At 46.4% G+C, this 23,642-nt stretch overlaps 2 pseudogenes; both read left to right on the top strand.

The window, feature by feature from the left end:
* Nucleotides 1–586: 586 nt before the first annotated feature.
* On the top strand, nucleotides 587–718 carry LOC144779882 (5.8S ribosomal RNA; annotated as a pseudogene).
* Nucleotides 719–1,089: 371 nt separating this feature from the next.
* LOC144778471 (28S ribosomal RNA) lies at nucleotides 1,090–3,144 on the top strand (annotated as a pseudogene).
* The last annotated feature ends 20,498 nt before the right edge of the window (nucleotides 3,145–23,642 follow it).

Genomic DNA, 23,642 nt, shown 5'->3' with positions numbered 1-23,642 from the left:
CCGCCGGAGCCCATGCCCTGGACCGGTCCCTGCTTCTGAACCAAGCCAGGCCAGGGAGGGGGGAGCCTCCCCAGGCACCAGGGACCCCGATCCCAGGCTCAGTAGGCTGTAGGATTAGATTAGGGCTCCCACACCCCAGATCCTGCCTGAAGCCCAGGCCGGGGTTCGGTCCTTGCTTCTCAACCCACCCAGGCTGGGGGGATCTGGGATCCTGCCTGGGCACAAGTGACCTCCATCCTGGGCACACAGACCCTCGGCTGGCCACAGGATGTGGCATCCTGTACCCTGGGGTCTGCCAGAGCCCAGACCCTGAGCCCTGCTTCTGTGGAGGTGGATGGCGGAGCAAAGCAGAGTTCCACTGAGTTTTCTCATAACTCTGTGGAACTCCGCCTAGTGTCACTACGTCAGTTCTGCCCAGGATTACTGGTAATGCTTTTTCCCCCAATGGTGCAGTATGACTTCCAGAGGAGAAGCTATGAACCGGGCGCCGGGCCGTCTCGCCGCTTGGGTGGTGGGAAGACGGTGTCGCCTTTCTCCCCCTCTCCTCCACCTGCAGGTAGGCGAACGTTTTCTAAACGTTGCCTGTCACTCTTGGCGGTGGATCACTCGGCTTGTGCATCGATGAAAAATGCAGCTAGCTGCAGGAATTAGTGTGAATTGCAGGACACATTGATCATCAACTCTTTAAACGCACCTTGCAGCCCGCTTCCCTTCGTCCCCCCACAAGCTCAGACACCCTGATCGCCCGTGTCGCGGATGTACGTTGCTGGCACACCTAGCACCGCTTCCCTGCCTTGGCGGGGAGGGGGGCCAGTGACCGGTCTACCCAGGTCCATTCCAGTGCCATGCTGGCTGTCTGTGGTGTCCCACCAGCTACCCGCTCGCACATGCCTTGGGCGCCCACCTCCATGGCTAGCTTCCCGGGAGAGCGAACCCCCTCCAGATCCAATCTGGGAAAAGAACGAACATGCTGCAGGGATCCCAGGCCACTTCTCTGGCAAGGGCCGGCCTTCCCCGGCTCCCCCAACGCTTCAGTTATTTTTCCGACTACGACCTCAGATCAGACGTGGCGACCCGGCCCAGAACAGACGTGGCGAATTTAGGCATATTCCTAAGCGGAGAAAAATAACCTAACCAGGATTTCCTCAGTAAGGGAAAGTGAAGAGGGAAGAGCCCAGCGCTGAATCCATGCCCGGCAGCGTGGCAGGAAATGTGGCGTACAGAAGACTAACTCCCCGGTGTCGCTCAGGAGGCCCAAATCCTTTTGATCAAGGCTCACCCCTGGACGGTGTTAGGCCTGTAGCAGCCACCGGGATCGAATCTTCTCGGAGTCAGGTTGCTTGGGAATGCAGTCCAAAGCGGGTGGAAAGACGGGTGCAAGACCAATAGCCAACAAGTACCCTACAGGAAATTTGAAAAGTACTTTGAAAAGAGATTTTAAGAGGGCATGAATCTGTTGAGAGGTAAACAGGTGGGGTCTGTGCAGTCCACCCAGAGGATTCAACACGGCAAGAAAGTTGGTGGCCCGGGAGGCCAGATCCCCTCCACGGGACCGGTACCTGGGCCCTCATGGCCCCCTCAGGGTGCATTTCCTCCACGACAGTGCAACTCAACTGGCTCCGGGTCGGCTGTGAAGGCTTCCGAGTGGCAGGTGGCCCTCCTCTAGGGCAGAGGGTGTTACAGCCCCCCAGGCAGCATCTTTGCCATCTTTACAAAGATGCTGCCTGGGGGGCCAAGGGAGATTTGATGGCCTCCGTGCCCTCCCCCGGGTTCCCGCTCCCGCCCACCCCTCGGGGCGCGCCAGGGTGGGGAAGGGGGGAACAGGCCCCATGCTCTTGGTGCAACTGTCAACTGGGGCAGACTGTGCTCAGTGTGCCCTGACCGCATCGTGCTGCCGTGCAGGGAGGCCCACGCCGGGCACCTGGGGTCTGGGGCAATGTCGGTTACCCACCGTCCATTTTGAAACATGGACCAAGGAGTCTAACATGTGCGTGAGTTGGCGGGCCAAGCGAAACCTTGTGGCACAATGAGGGTGAGGGCCGGTGCGCACCGGCTGAGGTGAGATCCCACTGTGCTTCCACTGCGGGTGCACCACTGGCCCGTCTCGCTCACTTTGCAGGGGAGGTGGAGCATGAATGTGCACTATAGGACCCGAAAGATGGTGAACTATGCCTGGGCAGGGCGAAGCTTGAGGAAACTCTGGTGGAGGTCTGAAGCTGTCCTGATGTGCAAATCGGTCATCTGACCTGGGTATAGGGGCAAAAGACTAATCAAACCATCTAATAGCTGGTTCCCTCCGAAGTTTACCTCAGGATAGCTGGCACTCTGAGCCCCCGTTTTTATCTGGTGAAACAAATGAAGAGAGGTCCTGGGGCCAAAACGATCCCAAACTTTAAATGGGTAAGAAGCCCGTGTTGCTGGCGTGGACCCGGGCATGGAATGCAAGTGCCTAGTGAGCCACTTTTGGTAAGCAGAACTGGCGCTGCAGGATGTACCGAATGCCAGGTTAAGGCGCCCGATGCTGACGCTCATCAGATCCCAGAAAAGGTGTTGTTTGATATAGACAGCAAGACAGTGGCCATGGAAATCGGAATCTGCAGTGGAGTGTGTAACAACTCACCTGTCGATTAAATTAGCCCTGAAAATGGATGACGCTGGAGTGTCGGGCCCATACCCAGCCCATGCAAATATGCAAACAAGAACTTTGAAGGCCGAAGCGGAGAAGGGTTCCATGTGAACAGCAGTTGAACATGGGTCAGTCGGTCCGAAGAGATGGGCGTGCGCCATTCGGAAGGGGCGGGCAATGGCCTCCGTTGCCCTCAGCCGACCGAAAGGGAGTCGGGTTCAAATCCCCGAACCATGGAGTGGCATAGATGGGCGCCCTGGTGGCATCCAATGCAGTAACGCAAACAATCCCGAAAAAGACGGCGGGAGCCCCGGGGAGAGTTCTCTTTTCTTTGTGAAGGGCAAGGCACCCTGGAATGGGCTCGCCCTGAGAGAGGGGCCCGAGCCTTGGAAAGTGTTGCAGTTCCGGCAGTGCCCGGTGAGCTCTCGCTGGTCCTTGAAAATCCGGGGGAGATGGTGTAAATCTTGTGCCAGGCCGTACCCAAATCCGCAGCAGGGGCACGGGACCAGCGTTCTGCCTTGGCTGGCACCTAGCAGACGACTTAGAACTGGTACGGACCAGGGGAATCCAACTGTTTAGTTAAAACAAAGCATCATGTGAAGTAGTGTGGCTCACTGGTTAGAGGCAGCAGACCCGAGAGCAGACCCGAGAGCAGAGGACGGCCCGGGACCAGGGTTCGATTCCCGGCGCGGCAGGTTTCTGGACCAGGGTCAGCGAACTCGATAATTCTCTCGCCTCGGTGCCCACTCTGATCAGCGATCACACTCGGCAACTCTGGGCATTAGCTTGCCTCATCTTCACTAACGGCCCCACCAGACCGCCGGGGATGCCTGGTCTCACCCTGGAGATACCCATTAAGGGACCATCTCTCAGGGAAGCCAGGAAGGGTTTCGCAGCGGTCGAAGCGCCTTGGGACCCTACGGGTAAGTAGTGCGCTATATAAATGCCTATACATTTACATTTACATTTACATCATGAAGGCCTGAGGCGGGTGTTGACGCAATATGATTTCTGCCCAGTTCTCTGAATGTCACAGTGAAGAAATTCAATGAAGCGAGGGTAACGGGCAGAAGTAACTATGACTCTCTTAACCTATTCTCAGTTGTAGTGGCATTTACCTCCCAGGGGTCCCTCCGGTAACTGCCTCTATAATGTTAAACTTTGCTTATAGAAGTCTAGGGAGACATGCCAAACAAGGTTCTATCATGGTGGCGAGTGTGTTAGTAAGAAATAGCGAAGCAAACAAACACAATTCCAGATGGGATAGTTCCTGGAGCTTAAAAACACCGTTAGGATGGCGTAAGCAGGTGCTGTCTTTTCCAGAAATCATTAACCTCCTCACCGAATTTGACAACCGAGAACCCGCTTCAAACAATGCAACAAGCAACAACGATTAGGATCACAATATAGCGCCTAGTTCAACCTCCATAGCAGACGAAGACACAACAGAAGACCTAAAAAAAAACATCAAGTTTGTGGCCTCCTCAGCCAAGACTGACATTGTTTCAACCAACTTCGAAATTTACCTGAGTGTACGAGGTCAGCAAAGAATTGAATACAAAGAAAAGTGATTACACAAAGAAAGTCACATATTGAATATACCCAAACTACAAATATAAAAGTGACTTATGTGGAGACATATTGGAAACTTTTGAAGAACTAAGAAACCATGGCTCTAAAAAGCATAAAGGCTTCTAGCTCAAAACTTATTGCACAAAATGTGACAAAGAAGCCGAATACCACAATATTACATGCCATTATGCCAAATGTGAAGGAAGACCTCAAAAAGGAGAGCTGCAATTTCTGTGCAGCTTCTGTGACCTCAGATTTGGAACAAAGATTGGAGTTTCATAACATGGTCGGCATGCTCCGAGAGCGCAAAATGAGGCTAGACAAGCAGCTCTAGCAAGCAGCAAACCATCAAAAGTATAGTCACAGGAAGAAATACTGCTTTTAGCAGAATTGGAAAAAGTGTATGAGAACAAGAGAAATATTAATGCACTGATGGTTCTGCATTTTGACAATAAAAAAAGAAAATACATTTCAGAAAAAAGAAGAGATAGACGAGATAAAAGTAAAAAATCGACAAAGGATGTACTGCAAGCATCAATTGTTTCTGAGAATGACTCTTGCGATGACCAGAGGTTACACTGGAAGTAACAACAGACAAACGCAAAGACTTTATCAATCCAAAACGTGCGCAAAAAATGAAAAACTTTGAAGAGCTGGAGGATAGAATCACAGAAGTTGAGAAGTACACCAAAAACATAAAGCAACACTATGCTGCTATGGGTCTGATGGATGAGATAGTGACTTATATCTCAGAAAACGCCACTGATATAAGTCCTAAACTAGCAAGTGAACTCAATAATAAGCCTTTGAACTCTGCTCCAGATGAGCACCGGAATGCCTCAGTAGAAAACAAGATACCAAAGAAGGACAAGAAAAATGGAAGGCTCAATCGGACACACAAGAAAAATTATGCAGTTACAAAGAATATCAGGCAATGTTTAAAAAATACAAAAAGAAAATTGCCAGGATAATCACTGATGGGGCAGAAGATGCCGCTTTCCAAATCAGTGCTGATGAATTCTTTCAATTCTACAAAGGCATTATTTTTTTTTTATTTTTTTTATTTTTTTAAAACCTTTATTTGAGCAAGCAAGAAGGTACAAGGATGGGCCTACAACCACACGGGCCAGCCGCTAAAAAGGAGTAGACACATATCATATATGCCCGCAGAGGTAACAGTCAATCAACAATGCAATACTCCACATTATATACAGAGCAAAAAACAGGTTTTATGTATTTAGAAGAACAAACATACAAAAAGGCGAGAGTGTATCACTGAAGGTCAGCCCAAGGGACGCAAGGGGGGGACAGCAACGGAAGTACAGTAGCAAAATTCTAAGCACCAAGGAGTTCGGAGGGGGGGAGGGGGAGGGGCGCAGAGATCAGGAAGAAGGGGGGGGAGCCGGAAACACCAGCTCAGTCCCCATATGAAGATTCCGAGAACGCTAGCCTAAGGAGACAGGGTAAGCTCGATAGTGTCCACAAGGGGAGGAGTACAAATGTCGCCACGGTATTCATTCCATTGACCCCACACCTTCACCCATGCCCTGGGTCTGCCCCTGGCCACATAGACAGTTTTCTCACGGAACATGGACCAATCCATGTTATCCTCCCATTGCGAGAGGGCAGGGGGCCTGGAGGCCCCCCAGAGTTGCGCAATATCTCGCTTCGCAATCATATAGCCCAGGGTGGCCCATCTAGTCTGTGCCACCGAATAGTCAGTGGGCTCCCAAACATTCAAAAGACAGCGACGAGGTTCCGGACGCAAGGACATCCCCGTCACCACAGTCATCAGATCAAGCACAGCCACCCAATAAGCAGCCACCCTCGGGCACTCCCAAAGAATATGCAGGAAAGTAGCACGCAAACCACATCCACGCTTACACAATCCATCGGAGGAAAAGCCCATCACCATCAGTCGCGGTCCCGTCACGTACACCCGATGAAGGATCTTCAATTGGACCAGACGGAGTCGAGCCGGGATAGCCACCTCCTTCGGGGAGGAGAGGGCCGACTGCCAATCCTCATCATCAAGTTCCAACCCATCTCCCACCCACTGTTCTCGAAGTCGGGCCAATAAGTCAGTCCGATTGTTAATCAACTTTTTATAAATCAGGGAGATAGTGCTATCAGGAAGATGTTCGTCAAGGATACGGTCTTCAAGGGGGGAAGAGTCAGGCGGAATCTCACCAGGAGCAAATACCGAAACCAAAGCGTGCCTGACCTGTAAATAACGAAAGAATTCCCGACCACTCAGGCCGTAGTCAGCCTGGAGGGCCTGAAACGGGCGCACAGAACCCTTAGAGTACACATCCCCCACCTTAGAGATCCCAATCAAGTCCCAACGGTCAAAACCCTTGGAAGACCAAAGACCGCCCAGACGTTCTGAAGCATAAAGCGGCGTCGCCAACGTCAAGCGATCCTCCCAGCCCAGGCTCACATTGGCGGCACGCCACACCGACAAAGCAATCAAAGTAGGTCCCACAAGATGGCGCCCAGCGGAGCGAGAATAGAGCACTCTGTTAAAGTCACCTCCCGGAAGCTGAAGTTTATCCATCTCAAACGCCGGATTACGACCTGGCGAGAACATAGCGTGATTAATAGCGGACAGATGGGAAGCCCAGTAGTATCTCTTAACATCGGGGAGCGCCATGCCCCCATCATACCACGGGATGGAAAGTTTCGCGAGAGCAATGCGCGGTCGCCCATCCCAAATAAGTTGCCTCTGAAGGCTCTCAATCTCCCGAAAATAGGCCTTAGGGATAGGATCGTAATAATTCTGGAGAGCGTAGAGAAACCGCGGTAGTGACATCATCTTAAACAGGGCCGCCCGACCCAGGGGAGACAAGGGAAGTTTGCGCCAACGGGCAACGTCCAAACGGAGCCTAAGCAACGGGGGAAGGAGATTACGATCAAAACGAAGGGACGGGTCCAAGGTAACAAAAACCCCCAAGTATTTGAAGCCATCCCGGACCACCTGAAGAGGAAGTCTACTCGGCAACGGAGGCAAGATACCAGATAAAACGTATACACAGGACTTAGACCAGTTGATGACGAGGCCTGAGTTAGCGCCAAAGGACGCAAGAACGTCAAATAAAACAGATAAAGACTTGCGAGGGGAAGTAAGATACAAGAGGATGTCGTCCGCATAAAGCGAGACGCGGTCTTCGAAGTCCGGGGCCCAACGAATCCCTTTAAGGGATGGTTCCCAACGGAGCCAGGCCGCCAACGGTTCAAGAGCGAGCGCAAACAACAGAGGGGACAAGGGGCAACCCTGACGGGTACCCCTGCCCAAGGAGAAGGGAGCCGACACTCTACCGTTCACTACAACTTGTGCCAGAGGTTCCGCGTACAATAGTCTAACCCAGCTAATAAACTCGCACCCGAATCCGAATTTCTCAAGAGTCGCCCACAAATAGGGCCACTCCACAGTGTCAAAGGCCATGGAGGCATCCAGGGACGCCAAAATGGCCGGTTCAGTCAAAAGCCCCGCCCTCGCCAGCACGCCGTGGAGGCGACGTAAATTCAGAGCAGTGTTTCGATGCGGGATAAAGCCAGATTGATCCGGATGGACCAAATCCCCGAGAACCGAAAGGAGACGGGTCGCCAAAAGTTTAGCCAAAACCTTAGGTTCAACATTTAACAGGGATATGGGCCTATACGAGGAACAGAGGTCACGCGGTTTACCCTCTTTGGGGATGACGACGATTGTCGCCAGACGCTGATCATAAGGAAGTATGTTCCGCTCACGAGATTCTAGAAACATGGCGCGAAGATACGGCGCCACCTTATCGGGGCGCAACTTGTACAACTCAATAGGCAAACCGTTCGGGCCCAATGCTTTGCCCGAACGGAGCGAACGAACTGCAGTGGCTATCTCATCATTCGTAAAAGGGGAGTCCAAAGCAATACGGTCCAAGTCGGTGACACAGGGCAAAGTGATATCACGCAGAAGAAGGCGGGAGTCGGCAACATCCCTTACAGACACGGGAGCATATACCACACGGAAATATTCCGCAAAGCGATCAACAATGGCAGTCGGATCAATCACATTCTCACCACTCGCAGACTGAATCACGGGCACCACACGATTAACTCTTTCTTTCTTGTCCAACCACGCTAGGAGTTTGCCCGCCTTGTCACCCACATCATACAATCTGCCCTGTCGCTCACGAAACATCACCTTCGCAGCGTCAGTGACCAAGGATTTATATGCAAACTGTTTGAGACCCAGGGCATGGAGTTTCTCAGGCGTGACACCAGACTCTAACTCGTCCTCCAAAGCAGAGATCTCCCCCTCGAGGTCCACCACCTCCCTCCTCCCAGCCTTCTTAGCTTCAACAATCAAGGAAAGGGCCTGTCCACGAATCACAGTTTTAAAGGCTTCCCACAGGGATACAGCCGAAGAGACCGACCCCTCATTTTCCAGGAAATATGCATCCATGGACTGGAGCAAGAGGGTACGAGTCTCAGGGGAGGAAAGATACCAAGGGTTAATGGGAGCCACTCGGCCCGCCGCCTCTACCCCAACCTCGAAACGAAGCCAGAGCGGCGAGTGATCAGAAATACCTCTTGGCAAATGTAAAATCTCACGAACCGCCGATGATTGGGCCGCGGGCATCAGGAAATAATCCAGCCGAGACAGACTGCCATGAGCCCCAGAATGGAAGGTGTATTGGAGCTGAGTAGGATGCAACAGTCGCCAGCAGTCCACAAGGCCAAAGGTATCTAGAAACCCACCCAACCACTGCTGAGCCTGCGGGGTATCTCTAGGGGGATGGCGATCGTGAAGACCGGAAAGCACCGCGTTAAAATCACCGGCCAGAAAGAGAGTACTATCAGGGAGATCTAACAAAACACGGCCCAAATCAGTAAAAGTAGAAGCCTGCAAACCCGGGGGAACATAAACATTGAAGAGAGATAGGGTGCGGCCTTCATATCTACCCACCAAGACAGTATATCTCCCACGATCATCGTGAATCACCTCATCGATCGCCAGGGGGAGGGAGGTTCGAACAAGAATACCCACACCCCTAGATCCGGAGGTAAACCCCGAGTGCGCCACAAGGCGGTAGCCCCATCTATCCATTGCATAACAAACATTACCAATCAAATGGGTTTCTTGCAGGAAAACAATGTCCGGTGACAAACGTTGTATACATTTTAAGACAACACTGCGCTTAATACGATCTCCCAGGCCATTAACGTTCCAGGAAAGAAATTTCAACCCTCTACCCCCCATCCCAGCCGCCCGAGCCAAGACCCCTCGTCCATGAGCTAGACATCAGAAACAGCAGCAAACACAGGAGCAACTCGCCTTGAAAACAACACACAGAAAAGAAAAAACTTCCCAACCCCCCTCCCCCAAACTGAAGAGAAACACCCCCCACCCTGCACCCCTGCAAAAAGCTAAAGAGCCACCCCAACCTGCAGTGTGCCTGTCGCCCAAGAACCCCTATTCTACACAAAGACCCCGGAGGAGGAAAGGTCTCCGTTCCACCCTCCCCCCGACCTCAGCAAGAACAAAAATAACAAACAAAAGACAGAATAATCACAATGTAGAGGGACGCCGGCCAACACTCCTGATATTGTACACAAAATAAGACATAAGAGCCGAACAGTTAGATCTCCACACCACCTTCGGCACCACCCGGGTGAGCGGCGGAGTCAGTCTCAGGAGGACGATCAGGCAATGAGTCCAGCCAGTCATTAACAGCATCTGGCCGATCAAAGAAAAGGGTACGCTCATTGTATTCGACCCGAAGTCTGGTGGGAAAGAGCATGGCGTAACGTAGGCCCCGATCCCGAAGACGTTTCTTGGCACCACGAAACTCCATACGTTGTCTCTGAACCTGTTGAGAAAAGTCCGGGTAAAAGTTCACCGTAGCATTCTCAAAGGCCACCGGGCCCTTCACCCGCGAGGCCTGCAGGATAGCGTCCCGGTCTCTATAATGAAAAAGCTTCGCTACAATGGGTCTCGGCGGGGCTCCCGGTTTGACTTTGCCCCCTGGAACACGATGTGCGCGTTCCACCGTGAAAAATTTTGTAAGACCAGAAGGGGCCAGATGGTTCAGGACCAGATCCTCAACCAGGAGATCCACCGAGTGGGGTTCAGGGTTCTCCGGTACACCAACCAGGCGAACATTGCAGCGACGCGCCCTATTTTCAAAATCCTCCAGGCGACGGGTCATGAAGTCGTTCCCCCGACGGAGATTTCCGATCTCTGTCTGGAGCTCTGAGACGTCCTTCGTAAGGCTAGACGATTTAATATCCAATGATTGTACCCTCTCATTCGTCTTGCCGAGATCAGCACGAATCAGATTCACCTCAATAGCCACGGTGTCAAGTTTATGGGCCAAGGCCTCGTACTGTAGGCCGATGGATTCCCTCACACCCGAGATGGCGCCCATGATATCCTGTAGGGAGGGCTCCGCCGACTCTTCCAAAACTCGTTCGGACGCTACACTGGAACCAGGCAGGGCAGCTCCGGGGGACCCCTTAGAATGGGTATAACGGTCCATGACATTTGATTGAACTGGAGCTCCGCGCAGAGGTGTTTTCGTCTTGCGCGTCTCTCTGTCCCCTCTGCCCGCCATTTTGAAGATGCGTCACAGGACAAGCCACCAGGTTCGACGGGCCCGACACCCAAAGTACAGGATCAAAAGTACACTAAAAGGGGGGCACAACTCGGGTAGAGGTCGCCAAGCCAGCAAATAGGTCACATGAAAGTCCAACAGCCGATCTGCCTCCAAGTCTCAGCCGCAACACGATATCCACACCCGTGGCCCAAGTCGGAACAGAATCGAAACCGAAACTTAGGAAGGGGGGACCCACAAGGCCAGATCTCCTGCCGTTGTTGTTCAATTGCAGGACGGCTACAGAACCGCACCCCGTCCCGGGCGCACCTCAAGGGCGGAGCCCAAAAGTTCAGAGCACCATATCTCAGGAATACGAGGTCCAAATCAATTTCCGAAAAGTGCCAGGGTAATCAGCCAAACGTCCCCCACACGAATTCTTGCAAGAAATCAGGATTCAGCCAGGATAAAATGCCGGGAGCGGCGAGGGTCGGGAGAGCGCTGTGCTCACGCGGCCATCTCGGATGCCCGCCAAGCTCCTCCCTACAAAGGCATTATTGAAAAAGAAAGCAAGAAAAACCCTAAATTCATACCGATTGACCGGATACCGGATGACTGGGAAAATGGAAATTTGTGTAAAGAAATGATACTGCTCAAAATAACAAATGCCTTAGATGACTCATATTTAAATAAAGTAGTGGGGACTGATAAGATAGGCTTGAATGACTTGAATAACGTGCATAACAAACCACCAAGACTGCTGCCCAGAATTTTATCATCTTGGTTATCGATGAGAAGAGTACCAGAAAGTATTAAAAAGAACCAGTCAATATTGATACCTAATAATGTACCGATTAGCCAACTTACAAAAATCAGTAATTGCTGACCAATTACCATTGGTACTGCGTTCATGAAGTTATTCACAAAAATACTAATTAAAAACTCATTTTTTGTTGAATTGAATAGGAGTCAAAAAAACTTCATGAAGGTGAGGTTGTCTCAAAAATCTGACTCTTCTGCAAAATATCATAAAAGGGGCACAACAGAACAGTAAGTTATTTGCAGTAGTGGTCATAGATATCTCAAAAGCCTTTGACTATGTCAACTATGGTCACATTATACAGAGTCTTGCAAGGAGTTCCATCATACATCAGAGACATAATAAAAGAGTTATACACTGACTCAGCAACATTTTTCAAGGGAAAGAACAACGAAGCAACTCCTGAAACAACAATGAAAACTTGGGTTAAACAAGGTGACTCTTTATCCCCACTGCTATTTAACATTTCCATGGACCCTCTGATCTGTGATTTTCAGAAAGACGGCAAGGGCTTCACATTTGGATCTGATGGTCACTGCTCTCGCTTTTGCAAATGACATCGCAGTACTCAGCAACACCTGGGGAGGAATGAGTACAACCTGAAAATCATTGAAAAATTCAGTAAAACCTTTTTGAGGCAAAGATGGCGGCTGCAAGTCGGACGTGCGAGCGATGAGCTCCTCACTGAGTTTCCCTTCGTCGATAGACTTCACTGCAGAACGCTTCTGCGGTATATTGATGAGGCATGTACCGTAGATTTCAACAGAAATTTGTGAAAAAGCTTAAAAGCATGATCCCTTCGCAAGGAAAATAAATCATCTAACAGCATTCTACGGCAACTGAAGGCAGCGGCTACGACAGCAATATTTCCGCACTCCATTTGCCAGACTTACTGCTCACCTGTGAGGAGGAGGAGGCGCTCTTGAGACTGACCCGGAGATCGATCGATAGATGCCCCAGCTGCCGGCAGGCACAACCCGTAACTGATTGTCAGACACACCGCTTGTGGGGAGAAGTCTGAGGTTCAGCCAGAGCCAGCTGATTCCCAGAGGCTGCGGCGAGGATAAGACGGCGTCTCAGGCACTCTCAGGCCTCTGGAGGTGGCATACAGAATAAGCTCGCCGGTAAGCACACTGTTTGTCTGTTCTGGAGGAGGCACTTACTGGGGCAGCTAGTAGAACAGCTAATGAACGTGAAGCACTGCTAAGAAGACTGATGCTTTGATTTTAAATGCTGGCAACAGAAAATATACAATTTGGCAGCGCTTTGAGAAATAAAGAGGCAAGCCTTACCTCCTCTTAGAACGGAAAAGCGTGGCAGCGAATTATGCTACTATGTCCCCGAAATCAGCCTGCGGTGGCAAAAGCTGTGGCCAGATGGAGCCCGTGGCTAGGAGCAGATCAGAGGCTCTGTCCAAACCAGTAATTAACACCAAAGCAGCCCTGGAAGATACCGTTGGTGACATGAGTAGTCATATGCAGGGGAGCGAACACAAGCTGGACTAAAAGAGACAAAGTCCCACAAATGCTTACAAAACCCAAAAAGGACAATGGGGATACCATAAGTGCCAGAGAGAAGATGGTGCATGCTATGGCTGGGAGTGATATTTCTGACAATGCGGATGATTGGAACACACCCCGACAAGGAAAATGAACTTTTATCGACCCCAAATCAGTCTATCTCCGAGCCACAACAGAACATACCAGAGACAGGGTTTGATGTACTAGTTGTGGACCCAGAATGTGCTCAAGATATTACTGCACAGGAGCCCACGATGGACTACGACCTAAAGGAGAGAAACACATTAAAAACCCCTAAAGAGGCTCACTCGGGTGAGAACTATTACTCCCTCTCGGAGTCCTCGGACTTATCAGAGGATGACCAAGCTGGGCAGGATGAGCAAGATGGGGGCCGAGCTCAGGGTCTTTGGAAGGGTCTGCAATTAGCCCATGGAACGAGTCTAACATCTCAAATGCAGACAAAACAAATTTGGATACTACTGTGCTGCAAAAGGAATCGACAAACAAGGAAAAGACACCCCATCCGGGGACAGTTAAAAGTCTGATGTGGGAGATCTCCCTGACTCCTGAAACTAGCCCCCTTGCTAGGGAAACCGTGGATCTATCTTTGGGCGATATCGGAGCGGTGGGGGGTCAGATGGAAAAAATATCTCTTGCTGCAATTTATCAGTCCATAGTAGACCATAGACTTGAAACCCATACAGAAAATCTCAGGATGCACACTGCCTGTCGGAAACTCCAGAACATAGTCAGGAAAATAGTAAAAACTTGCAATGAATGAACTGACAGAATCAATGAGGCAGAGGGGAGAATATCAACCTTAGAAGATGTAGTGACAGCACAAAAGGCCACCCTGAACACTATGACCTCTAAGAGAGATGACACTCACATGAAAATAGTTGATTTAGAGAATCGATTACGCCGCAATAATCTTAGAGCTTTAGGCATCCCTGAAGGTTCTGAAGGTTCAGATGTCTTGAAATATATGATTGATATTTTCACTGAAGCTTTCCCTGAACTTACAATGTGGAACTGGTCTATCGAGATTCGAAGGGCCCACAGGTTTCCGTTTAGACAGCTGACAGCTAAGAGAGGTCAAACTGAGACTAAGTCAAGGGCCATTCTGATCTCTTTAAATAACTTTTTAGTATGCCAGTCCTTGTACAATCTGACCCGACCAGATAGGAAATACAGTTTTTTGTAAGGCCCGACTTCAGTTCTCACCACACTGTCGAGAAGATGTGGCAGCTATGACAACTCATAACCCCGTTTCAGAACAAGGGGGTGCAGGCCTTTTTACTCAACCCAGCCACATTAAAAGTAGTTAGTAAAGGCCATACAAGATTTTTCACGTCGGAAATCCAAGCCAAGGAATGCCTAGATTCCACATGAACAATAAGAAAATGGGACCGCTGGATGATATCGGCTTGAGCCTATATAATATATATAAGCAAATAAGCAGAAATATATATACATATGTACATATCTTGGGTTAATGCCACCATATTAAGAAGAAGGGGAGACACAGAGGTGCAAGTCTCTCTCCATCGTAAGGACCATTGACCATTGGCCCTTTTGCCTATGTAGAGGGAAATGGGTGGGGGAGGATGGGGAGGAGTCAGGGACAATCAGTTGATTAAATCAGTTATAATACAGGGCTATGAGATGAAAATTCTTGCATTACGCAGACAATATTGCGATAATTACAGCAGAACCTCGAGCTGCCATCAAAGAAATTGAAAATATGGCAGAAAAATTTGAGGAAAAATCCATCTATCTTCTAAATAAAACCAAAACACAAATTATATGCTCTTCTAAGTGCCGGCTCCAAGACTCTCGAGTAACCGAGGCAGTTACGTATTTAGGGGTCAAAATAACAGCAGAAATTAACAAACTCTCGGCGATGAATAATAGACCTAGTGCTGCAAATAATAAACAGCGAACTCAGACGTAGTAATATTCTGCATCTCACAATAATTGGTAGATTCAACGTAATCAAGATGAAGATATTCTCCAAGATTTTGTATTTAATACGCGCAATACCGCTAGAACTCACCGCTACTAAAATACATAGAATTGACGCTATGTTTTCTAAATTCATTTGGGGATATCAAAAAGTACGACGGGCCTATAAATATCTGATGCTACCTAAAGAACCGGGAGGGTGGGGAGCCCCTAGTATTCAGCTCTACTGCTGGGCTACTGCCCTGCAACAATTTGGAACTCTCTATCATCTTCAAACGGGAGAGACGGAGTGGTCTAGAATACCCGCCAAAAACCAACTTGCTATGGGGGATGATGCCATGGGAATATTACAAAGACAAAATGACCAAAATTATAAAAAAACTCGATATAACTGTATTCAGAGCGCGCTAAAGACCTGGAAAAAAGTGGAAAAGAACTGTCAAATTAGCAGGTACAATAAGTATACATCACTCTGGCACTCAGATTTTTTTTACATCAACACTGTATGATGGAATGGTCAAAAAATGGGAGCAAGCGGGGATAACAGCATTGGCAGATCTCTTTTCCAAAGCAGAAAGAAATACTTTTTTAAAACTAGCTCAAGGGTTTGGCATACATAAAAAATCATGTTTTACAAATACAAAATCAAATCAAAGGGCTCCCTATAGGGCTCATTAGAATCGATCCGCTCCCTATATTATAAATTATGAAAAACCCAGAAAGTAAAATAAAGGACTTTTATCAGGAGCTATTGGTAAAGAAACCGGATGATATAGCTAAAATAGAATCCAAGTTGGCTAGTAAGCTCGAGGATGGGGAGATTGATATAGATAGGGTATTAGAGATCGGGATAAAAGTCAGCCAACCTCAAAGCACAACAATATAAAACTGTCAATAATCTCTATTATACGCCCGCCAAACTATTTGGGTGGTGAAAGAGACAGATGGATAAATGCCTGAGGTGCCAGATGGGTCCGCAGATAGTATACACATGTTTTATTCCTGCGAAAAGTTGAACTTGCTAAAAGAGGGTATTGAAAAATTCTGGCTCCAGCTATTAAACAAAGTGATCAAAATACTCCAACTTTGATGATTTTAGGTTATGATATACGGTCAAATCTAAATCTGAGAGAGAGGGACTTTGTTTTTTTAACAATGGCGATAGCACGTTTACTGGTTGCCACGGTATGGAAGGATAGTGAGCCACCCATATACTTTCAATGGCTGTATAGATTAATATATGTAGGTCGTCAAGAAATCTCTCTGTATAAATATAAAGGGGTAAGGGCCATGAAGAAAGGCAGGAATATATGGGAACCCCGTCATAGAATGGTTGGAAAGAAATGAGCGACAAGGGATTGGGTAGATATGTATAACTACGGAGGAACTATGATCAGGATGTGCAGCAGAAATGATGTATGTATATTGAAACTGCAAAATATCAATTATGTTATTCCGGCCAGTGTGAAATTTGGAAATTTGTTAACTAAACATAAAAATGTAACAAGATCTGTATGACATCACTGATTTAAAAAAAATAATAATAATACGTAAATAATTCAGTAAAACAACAGGATTAAAACGAAATGTGAAAAAGGCACATGGATTTTATATAAGTCACCATAAAGATAAAATCCTGATAAACAACTGTAAACCATGGAAGTAAAAACAAAACATTGAAAACATTCATCCAGGAGAAAGTGAGAGATACCTCGAATTGAACTTTGATCCACACACTGACCATACAAGCTATAACAAAATTAATGAAGTTCTTGTTAATTGGCTCAAAAACCTGATTATCTACCTCTTAAGTCCACACAGAAAATAGAAATGTTGTGTTAGTACTTGATCCCTAAACTGTCATTTAAATTGGAAATGACAGGACCAGAAGCTAAAACTTTAAACATTCTGGATCAAACAATAAAACAATATGTTATACATTTTCTACACCTACCTGCATACATGTGTGATGGTCGCCTATATTCAAAAAGTTCCTTTGGGGGCCTCAGTATACCAAAACAATGTACAAAAATTGGTCTAAACAAATTCAATAGTTCATTATAACTCAGGGCAGCTCCAGATCTGTACATAGCTCATTCATTCATGTATGCAGAAGTAATCAATGAAAAATTGATAACATCATCAAAACACACAAACTCAACATTTTAGACACTGGGTTTCTGAGTTATGAATTGAATTATTTAGCAACATATGATTGGAGAAAAGAAGAGTTTGAGAAATAGGCAAATCTCCCTGTACAAGGTGATGGTATAAAATACTTAGCAAGTAATCCAACCTCAAATTTCTGGATCCGCAAGCATAACAAAATGAAAGTAAATCAGTACATAGCTGAACTGATATTAAGAGCAAATGTCTTGTAACCATCACCTAGGGAAGGAATTGTCCATTTGCTACAAGAAGGTACTGCAAAGATGTTTGCGAAACAATTTTACATATTTCAGGTGATTATCCCAAAACAAAGGACATTAGGATAAAAAGACATGGGGCAAGATGGCTGCCGTGAGGAAGGCTGTGTGAGCAGCTCGTTCCCTGGCTCCAGGCGTCCGGGAGAAAAGGAGAGAGGATTGATCCATTTTTTTTTTTTACGAGGAAAACCTGTGATGAATGCGCTTTTGTGACACAGTTGGTTTGAACTGCTTTGCCACACATGGTCACTTACCCGTTATACCGGCGTTTCTTCTACTGCTGGGCGCCGCAAGACGGGGGCCGCCTGAGGCGTTGACCGCTTCCGGCTGATTTACCCGTGTGTGCGCTGTACAAAACGGGTTCCTACTGCGGCGCGGAGAAAAGTACTGCGGAGAAAGTGTTCTTGGCTGTCAACGTACTGGCGTGCTGAACTCGATACAAAGTATCCCTCTGAAGGATTATACGAATGTTGCTGAACTTTTCCGAGCTCAGTCGGCGGTCTCCGCTGTGGCGTGCTACACTCTGTCTGTTCTGGGCGCAGAGCAGCGTCTTTCCCGGTAGAGGCGGAGGCGGAGGCGGCACACGAAAGGGGAAAAAAAAGACACCGCTACCCCCCTCTGTCAGTACCCGTAGCAACAGGAGAGACGGCGAAGGTCGAACGCAGAGAAGAGCGGATCTGGGCGGCGAGGGAATCGTGATGGCTGAGGCTTCAGAGGCTGCATCCCCAACCCCTGCTAACACTACAACAAAACAGGGTAAGAACACTAGCAGGCCCCCTGTCAAACATAATGAGGCCGTAAGTGTTAAGGATTCTACATTACAAACTTTGCCTGCCTTATTTGAGAAGCAAGTTGCCAGAAAAAAAATAACAACTGATGTTAACGTGCAAAGCATAGTTGTGATGGAATCACCGCCTGAACAAACCACTATTGCAGATGAAATGGATAATAATCCGCTAAATAATCCTCCAAATCTGTTGCTGACTAATCCTCTAAAGAAGGGTATTATGGGAGTTGTAGTCTCTGGGGGTGCTGGTATCAGTCGCTCCTGTTCTCTTCCCACGCTATCAGCATCAGTATTAGTAGAAAATGACCAACAGAAAACAACGGGAGACCCCATACAGCATACTAATCAGGAAACTTCTGAAAAGTTCTTTTCTTTGTCGGAACTTTCTTCGGATGAGGCGACAGGAGTTCACAAAGACTGGGCCGAGATCAGCTGTGAGAGCTTATCTTCAGATGGCGAATTCAGTGTGAGCCCGGATGCTAATACAGCTACTACTATAAAAAAAAAACTCTGGAAAAAGCGGTCATTACGTGTGGGGAGTAAAGAAGCTGTCTCTAATTCACCTAGAGGGGGTAATATTTTACCATCTAACTCTGTATCTGCTCCCATCTCTGACGTCACTGATACTGTGGGAACTAACCCTAATTCCGCTTCTGGCTTGGCTACAGTACAGGACAGTAGTGAAGGCTGTGAGGAGATCACTCTGAAAATGATCTTTGACACTATGATGAGCCACAGGGCTGAAAGCAAGGCCGAAAACTTACGTACGCAGGTGACCTGTGCTTAGGTTAAAAATTCAGTTCGCCGTGCAATCAAGATGTGTTCAGAGACCACAGATAGAGTTGTCAAAGCAGAGACCAGAATTGCAGTTTTGGAAGAAGAAAGTATGGCACAGAGACAGGAAGTCGGCGACTTTACAGCCCTGAAAGAGGATTTGTCCGATAAGATTGCCAATTTGGAGAATCAGGCCCGTAGAAGTAATCTACGTTTTTTGGGCATTCCCGAAAATAAAGAAGGATCTGATCCACGGAGGTTCATTATCAATCTACTGAAGGATGCCTTTCCTGATATGGTAGACTGGGATTGGAGACGGGAGGTACAACGCGCACACAGGTTCCCCTTCACTGTGCGGAGTCCACGACAAGGTCAAGCAAATTATCCTAGGGCTATTCTGGTCTCATTCAATAACTTTCTTGCCCGTGAAGCCATATATGTGTCTGCGAGACCAGACAAGAAAGCAGATGGTCTCGGCTGTCAGTTCTTCGTACGACCGGACTATTGTCAAGCTACAGTGGCCCAACGGTGGAGGTTGAGACAACTGATTCCCGATTTTCAAAAGAAAGAGGTTGCCGTTTTTCTTCAAGGCCCAGCAAAGCTAAAGACTGTATACAAGGGCACAGTTAAATATTTCATTTCAGAGGCCAAAGCCAAAGAATACTTGGACTCTATCTGAATGATAACCAGATGCTAAGGACTTTTGGAATACAAGGCTATTATTTTGTAGGACTATAAGGGCTATAACGGCTGTTAGTTTAAGTATTCCTGTCGAAGTTTCAATCTTCTCTTTCTTTTAAGTAGGATTGATAAGCTTCTCTCTTTTTCTCTTCGTTTTCCTCTAATTCTCTTCTCTCTTTGTCTAATAGTTTTTCTCTCATTCCTTTTTTCCTGTTTGGACGCTATGGCCCAGGGACACGGCACCCATACGTTTTAGGAACTGGTAGTTCCTATGCCTCCTATAATGGGGAGGGTGGGGGGAGGGGTTCTGGGGCAATGGGTGGGGGTGGGAAGGGGTAAGGGTTGGTGGTGGGGGTGTAAGGCAGAGGTATTTGTTGCAAGGATGTTCATTCGGAATCTAAGTCGGAATTTAAGTGGTAGCAGTGAGGGTTATACATTGTTGATGTTTGCTAATTTTTTCTTAATCATCAATTTAATATGGAGAAAAAGGTGAAAAAGGTGAAAATATGTACAATTAATATCAATGGTCTTAATGACTTTAAAAAGATTGGAATGTTTCGTTCTATGATTCAGGCACTGTTTATTGACTTATTATGTATACAGGAAACTCATATTGCATGGGATAAGCGTTCACTTTTGGATAGGCTGGGATTGGACGTGTTACTTGTTTCTAAGCAGATGGGTATAAAAAGAGGTATTGCTATATGTATGCGAAAAGGTTTTGGGAAGTGTTTGAAAACTTTAGCTGATAAATGGGGTAGATGGGGACTTGCTGAGTTAATTATTGGTGGGTCCAAATTCACTTTATGTTGCTTGTATGGGCCAAACCTAGATGATGCAGAAGTATTTAATACGATTAATGCAGAACTAGCTATGTGGACGCAACCCATCATAATATGTGGGGATCTAAATATTCATTTGCCGGCTGACTGGAATATTAAATCAGGAAGGAGATATATGGGTTATAAACCTAGGACTTACAGCGCCCTTAGGGAGTTGGTTATGAATAATGGACTAACGGATGTGTGGCATAAAATGTTTTCTAAAGATCCTGGATATACTTTCTACTCTAGTCCGCATCGAAAGTTTGCCCGATTAGATTATTTTTTTACGTCCTCGCAGTTTTTGGAGAAAATTAGTGTCGAAATTCTACCCCAAGTCATTTCAGACCATAATCCCATAATAGCTGAGATCGAGGTCTCTACAGAATGCCAGAACTCAAGTAGATCTTGGTCATTTCAGAGAAATTTGTTATGTGATGAAGATTATTTGCAATTTATGGCGACTATTATTAATGATTATTTTTTAATAAATAACGATACGGCCTCCCCACCAGTGGTGTGGGACGCTTTTAAATCAATCGTACGTGGAGAGACAATTAGTTTCGCAAACTTTAAGAGGAAAAAAATACAAACAGAATTTAAGGAGAGGTTAAATAAGATTAGGCTAATCGAGATGGATCTTGCGACGGCATGCAAAAATAACATAGGTATAGAAGATACACAATTACGTTTAGTAATTGAACGTTCTGGTCTACGGACCCATATTGCTGATAAAGTAGCATTAGATTTTAAGCAATACAAAACCGAACGCTATGAGTATAGTGAGCGCACCGGCAAAATTCTAGCACAACGTCTCAGTCAGAAATCCTCTATTAATGAAATTCAGGGTGTCAATGACATGAATGGTGACTATCATGAATGTAGGGAAGGAATTTTAGAGTCATTCCTGGAGTTTTATAAAATATTGTATAATGACTTTAACAATGAAGTAGATAAGACTCTGAATCCAATACATTATTTTCACAGTACTAACCAATTATTATTGGGGCATGGAGAGACTGATTTATTTGGACGCCCAATAAGCTGGGATGAGATTGAGCAAGCCATTCTGAGTCTTGCGGCAGGTAAAGCCATGGAATTTGATCAGATACCCCTTGAATTTTATCGGACATTCAGACATATGCTGAAATCGGAATTTGTAAAGATCTTTAATTCAGCATTTCAAGGGAAACCACCTGATTCCTGGTCCACCGCTATTTTAGTGGTGTTTTTAAAGAAGAACAAGGACTCAAAAGAATTAGGCTCATATCGACCCATATCTCTTATTACGGCAGACAGCAAGATATATTCTAAAATTCTTGCTAATAGACTTAACCAGGTAATGTCCAGTTTAGTGTCTAATATCCAACACGGTTTTATTAGAAGTAGAGATACTACCGATCACGTTAAACGTGTTATTACACTTTTAGATTGGGCACAGGCAAAGGAATCCCCAGTCGGGGTGATCTTACTCGATGCTGAAAAAGCGTTTGATAAAGTAGACTGGGGATTCCTTTGGACTGTGTTAGAAGGGAAGGGGTTTCCCACTCAATTTACTCAGGCGGTGCGCTCATTTTATTCTAGCCCTAAGGGTATAATAAGATTAGGAACTGACTATTCGAGATCTTTTCCAATCACGAGAGGGACTAGACAAGGGTGCCCTTGCTCCCCGCTTTTATTTGCATTATACTTAGAACCTTATTTGAGTAGACTTATTTTGGAACCTAATATTCCACCAGTTCGTCTTTTTGAAGTTGACCATAAAGTTCTAGCGTATGCGGATGACGTTGCAATTGTCACTTCTGATGTCTCCTCTGCACTACCCACAATAATTAATCTGGCCAATGAGTTCGGGAAGGTCTCCGGTTATAAGTTAAACATCACAAAAACCCAGATTATACACTCGGAAGCGGGTAAACCTACTGACATCCCGCTAAATACCACTGGTTCATATCTTGGTGTTATTTTATCTTCCAAGGTTGAGGATATTGTTTCATTAAACTTAGACCCCTTACTCATATCTACCAACAGAACGTTAGAAAGATTCAATAATTTACACCTGTCATTATATGGTCGAACTAATGTTATTAAGATAATGATTTTTCCAAAATTTTTGTATTTTTTTCGTACTATTCCCCTATTTTTTTCAATGTCCCTCTTTAATAGAATAGATAGACTGGTGTCTAGGTTTTTGTGGGGGTACCACCGTGCTAGAAGATCTTTAAAATGGTGTACCCTTCCATCAGAGTGTGCCGGTTTGGGGCTTCCGAATTTTAAACTGTATTACTGGGCTATCGCTCTGAAAACTTTTCGAGTTTTGCTTTTTCATGATTATGTATCAGACCCAGCCATTTCACCTTCTATTTTTGAAATGCTCTTGGGTACTCATGCGCGACAATGCCTGCTGAAAGTCATTGAACCCAGTTATTATAAAAAAACAAAGTTCAAGGTGGTTCTTGCTGCATGTTTAATCTGGAGGCAAATGAACAAAGTTTTACGTATAATCCCAAAACTGAATTATTACACACCTTTGACTGATAATAAGTTATTACCCGTAATATTCCAAGATAATGGTAATTTACCGATGGCATATGAGACAGATTTATTTACTTGGTCAATTGTACCAAAATGGGTCCTTTATGTCCTTTTCTAAACTACAAGAGACATTTGGTTTATCTAGGAACGATTTTTTTAAATACCTACAGATTCGTAGCTTCCTGGAAAAAAAAAATGTTTTACTAACCGATACCATGGAAACTGTCGATATTCTAGAAAGCTCTAGGAAGCATAGTCGTATTGGTACTATTTACCAGTTAATGAATAATAGGATGCAGAATGATCTTGATCATCACACTCTGAAATGGGAGAGAAAGCTCTGTATTACAGGGATTGATCTGGTAAAAGTGTTTGAGATGAGCAATAAGACACTAATTAATAGCTCTCTTAAGAGTCAACATTTTATGTCTACTCTAGATCTCTATTATACACCTGCAAAACTGGTAAAATGGAAAGCTCTAAAAGGTATTAACTGCAGTCGTTGTGGAACTTTAGCAGCTGATGCAATTCACATGTTTT

The sequence above is a fragment of the Lissotriton helveticus genome, chromosome 1_1 (genome assembly GCF_964261635.1).
Source record: "Lissotriton helveticus chromosome 1_1, aLisHel1.1, whole genome shotgun sequence".
Taxonomy (NCBI): Eukaryota; Metazoa; Chordata; class Amphibia; order Caudata; family Salamandridae; genus Lissotriton; species Lissotriton helveticus.
This window is presented reverse-complemented; position numbering and strand designations above follow the sequence as displayed.